The following is a 4,064-nucleotide window of genomic DNA, read 5'->3' on the forward strand; positions in this document are numbered from 1 at the left end:
GTGTGTGTGTGTGTGTGTGTGTGTGTGTGCGTGCATGTGTTCAAGTTCCTGCATGTTCCTCCCTCGTCTCCCTGCTGGATCTAGGATCTAGGGTCAGGCACATGCCCTGCCTTTTGGACCTCTCTATACCTCTTGCTAGTGCCGGGAGCTGGCCCAGGCTCAAGCTGGTGTGCCAGGCGTCCCCACCCCAGCTCCCTGCAGTGCATCTTTGCGGACATCAGGCCTCCTGTCTGGGGAGCTGGCTTTCTGCCTTCCTTGATTGATCCTCAGTCCTTTATTCCTGCATCTCACCTCCTCTGGGAGGCCTTCTTGGACTGTTCTTTTCTGACTCAGCTCACCTCCGCCTTGACCCTAGGAGGTCACAGGTCTCAGAGCAGACAGGCAGTGGGACCGAGGTCTAAGTTTAGAGGCTGAGTGTTATTCAGGAAGCAGCCTGGGGCCCTGGGAAAGGTATGGACATTGACCAGTGGTCACTATCTCCCAGCATTTCCTGTGGACCATTCTGTTACTCATGGGCAGTTCTTAAGTGCCGGTTAATCAGCCTTGTTTGACAGATGGGAAAACAGACATGACAAGTCAACTAGCCACAGGGCAAACAAAACGCCAAGGCTCCCCCTGAGCAGGAGCATCATGTATGTTGGGGTGTGTGGGCTGGAGTCAGGTGGAGGAAAAGATCTAGGGGTGTTTCCTGATACTTGCGCACTCGGCCTACCTTCTTTGTCTAGACTGCCAGCACCAACCAGAGAGGGTCTGTCTTTTCCCCATGAGAACAGACACTTGACTTTAAGCCCTCCTCAACTTAACTATGTCCTCTCCTCCCAATGGCCCCCAGTTTCCCCAGAAGGCCTGTCTTAGAGAAGCTAACCCAGCCCTTGTCCTTCTGGGCCCCCGCCAGCTCCCCTGTGCCTGGCCCTGGACACCTGCAGTGAGATGGACTGAGGATTTCCAGTAGGGCCTCCTCAGGCTTCAGTGTGTGGGAAGGGCTTGGCCTCAGCCTTTTCCTCCTTGGAGACCATTCATAGAGCCAGCTCCTCCTCTCCCCCCCCCAACTTTCTCCATTGCTCCTCCTTTCCTTTATTCTGTCCTACTGTGGGCAACATACTGTGTCCCTGTCAGACACTGGAACTGGGTCCAATCTGCTTCTAACCAGACAAGCATACACGTGTACATATCTTACATTCGTTTTAAAAAACATTGACTTCAGGTTTCTGTGCCCATGGCTGTGTAGACCTTGCACTGGGAGTCAGTCTTGTGGACTGTCTCACTGTCCTTCCTCGTGCTGTGTGGACTTCAATCTCTTTGGAGTCCTGCTGACCCTACTCCCACTTTTATCTCCTTCCTTGTCCCTTCCTTGGCCTCTCTCAGGCGCTGCATGGTACCCTGCCCGGAACCTGGCTTTCCTGACTTCTTACCTTTCTTCTCTGTGCCATCTCTTCTATATTTAGCAGTTGATTCTTCCTTCAGGGGGCCCAGGTAGTTCAGTCCAACTTCTAAGCTGGGCCTTCATGGCCCCGAGACATAGAAGTGGGGCCCCTGGCTTCCAGGGGAAGCAGGACTACCAGAGGTGAGAGAGACTTTACTTGAACACCCTGGGGAGGAACCCAGAGACCCCTCCCTCAAGGTGGAGGGATAGGCCCTTGATGAAGGCTGTTGTGTGGCATCATCTAATTCCCACTTGACTGGCATCTTCTGTTTTGGGGAGGTTGGTGACCGCCCTATGGATATATTATTCTCTATCGTAAGAAACCAGTTTTCTATGAACGAGATTCTGAGAGTTTCTATACTTTGTGGCGGTGTGAATGGTGACAAACAGTAAGGACGGCCTCTGCCTCTGAGCCTTTCCCTCAGGTCCCCGGACACCTCCATCTGTCTCCTTATTCACACTTGATCTCCCTTCCTAAGGCCTCCCTCGGCTCTCTGGTGGCTCATTCATGGGGTCTTCAGTGAGACATAAACAGCAGGTTTGGAAAACACACCTCCTTCCTCCTCGGCCACGGAACCCACGTGCTGACAAAGATACCCTTGGCTTCCCAAGTGCCCAGTAATGTCACGGCCCTTTGGCTGCAAGTAATAGAAACTCAAATGAGTAAGAGAACACAGGAAGTTATTATTGCCCAACAAGAGAGCTCCTGAGGCGGGGCGGCTGCGCTCGGGGGCAATCGGCCAGATGCTGCTACATCGGCTTCTCTTTTCGGTTTTTTTCCTTAGGAAGACTTTTTTTTTTTTTAACTAAAGGATTTTATCCACTTGAATATTCACTTAGCATACACAAAGCACCACAAAAGGGAAAAAGGTAAATATTCAAATTAACTGATGAAAGATTCCCTCGGGACATCAGACTGTGTGTTTACAATAGACCTGCCTTTCAATTCCATTTTCTAGATTCCTGGATATCAACACACCGTTAAACCTATAAACCAGAGGCTAGCCTGGTCTACAGAGTGAGTTCCACACCAGAGCTATACAGTGTGATCCTGGCTCAACCACCACCACCTCCACCACCACCACCACCTCCACCACCTCCACCATCACCACCACCACCACCTCCACCACCTCCACCTCAATTACGCAAGGGCTGGAGATACAGCCCAGCAATTAAGAGCACAGGCTGTTCTTCCAGAGGACTAGAGTTTAACACTCACATCAGGCAACTCACAGCCACCTCTAACTCCAGCTCCAGGGGATCCAACATCCTGCTTTGACCTCTGAAGGCTCTCCTACACATATCTACACACACATATATCTTCACACACGCGCGCGCACACACACACTAAAATGAAGAAAAGGTCTTAAAGAGTAAAAAGTTACAGTACCATCCTAGTGCATTTTAGCGAGTAGCGATGCTCAGAGTATGGTAGGCTGTATGCCAGTTTTGGAGTCTTCTTGTGTTTATAATGGAGTAGACGACAGTTGACCAACTTCCCTTTGGGAAACATTAGTAGAGGCTCTTTGAGAACTAATTGCTTTAATTGCTTTCCAATGTCTTCAAGTCACTCTCTCTCTCTCTCCAAGATTTATTTTTATTTTATGTATATGAGTGTTTGTTGATCTGCATGCATATGTGTAACCTGTGTGCACAATGCCCATGGAGGCCAGAAGAGGGCGTCCCTCTTAAACTGGAGCCATAGATAGATGACTTTGAGTTGCCATATGGTGGTGGGAGCTGAACCAGGTCCTCTGCAAGAGCTGTATGGCCTCTTAACTGCTGAGCCATCTTTCTAGATGCTATCTGTCCTCTTATTTTAATCTGGTCTTGAATATAGAGACAACCCCCCCCCCACGTGATCAGTAACAACGGTCTGAGTCAGCATCTTTCCAATTTCGTGTGTTGGTTATAGCATTGATGGAATCAATTTCTATATATACATAGCTGGGGGAAGTGGGGTGTTTTCTTTCCCAACTTAGCTGGTCTATTGACTGTCAGCTGCTGTCCTCTGGCGAGGCACAACGTCTTTCCGGCCTTTGCATTCTGAGGATACAGCCCATTATGGAGGAAGGTTATGACAGCAGGGGCCCGAGGCATCTACTCATGTGGCGGAAAGGCAATCTACTCATGTGGCAGAAAGGCAAGTTCCGACGAACTGTACTTTCCAGAACTTAGTCCTGTCTCTCTCTCTCTCTTTGAGGCGCTGCTTCACTCCTTGGATGTTGCCGCTATCCTCAAGGGTGACCGATAGCGGCTGAAGCAAGCGCCAGAGATGTTGTCCCGAGGTGATGTGCTCAGGGACTGCAGGAAACCCATCTGTCTGTCTAGAGACCTGTCTGTCTTTAAGATTAAGGAAACTTTCCCCAGAAGCGTTCCCAGAACCTGCTTCTGGGTCTCATCGGCCAAAGTTCAGCCACACGCTCATTCCTGTAACTCCCCGTCGGGGTAATGTAGGTTCTTTGCCTAGCAGGTGAGTCACGAGAGTTATGTGGACTCCAGAGGAGGAAAGGGCTGGAGGGAGAGGTTGAAGATCTGACGCAGGGGCTGACAAAAGGCCTCCCCAAAGGGGAAGATGCCTGGGTGTGTTTATTTTTATTTTCTGTCCTCCTCCTCCTCCTCCTCCTCCTCCTCCTCCTCC

At 50.4% G+C, this 4,064-nt stretch overlaps 1 long non-coding RNA gene across 1 annotated transcript in view; it reads left to right on the top strand.

Annotated features, from left to right (window-relative positions):
* LOC110335412 overlaps positions 1 to 4,064 on the top strand; it is a 13,592-nt gene that overhangs the window by 5,423 nt on the left and 4,105 nt on the right. Inside the window, exon 2 of the long non-coding RNA XR_002381170.1 lies at positions 3,627 to 3,896. This is a non-coding gene — a long non-coding RNA (uncharacterized LOC110335412). The remainder of the gene's footprint in view (positions 1 to 3,626; positions 3,897 to 4,064) is intronic.

This window comes from Mus pahari, chromosome 18 (genome assembly GCF_900095145.1).
Source record: "Mus pahari chromosome 18, PAHARI_EIJ_v1.1, whole genome shotgun sequence".
In the NCBI taxonomy this organism is placed as follows: domain Eukaryota; kingdom Metazoa; phylum Chordata; class Mammalia; order Rodentia; family Muridae; genus Mus; species Mus pahari.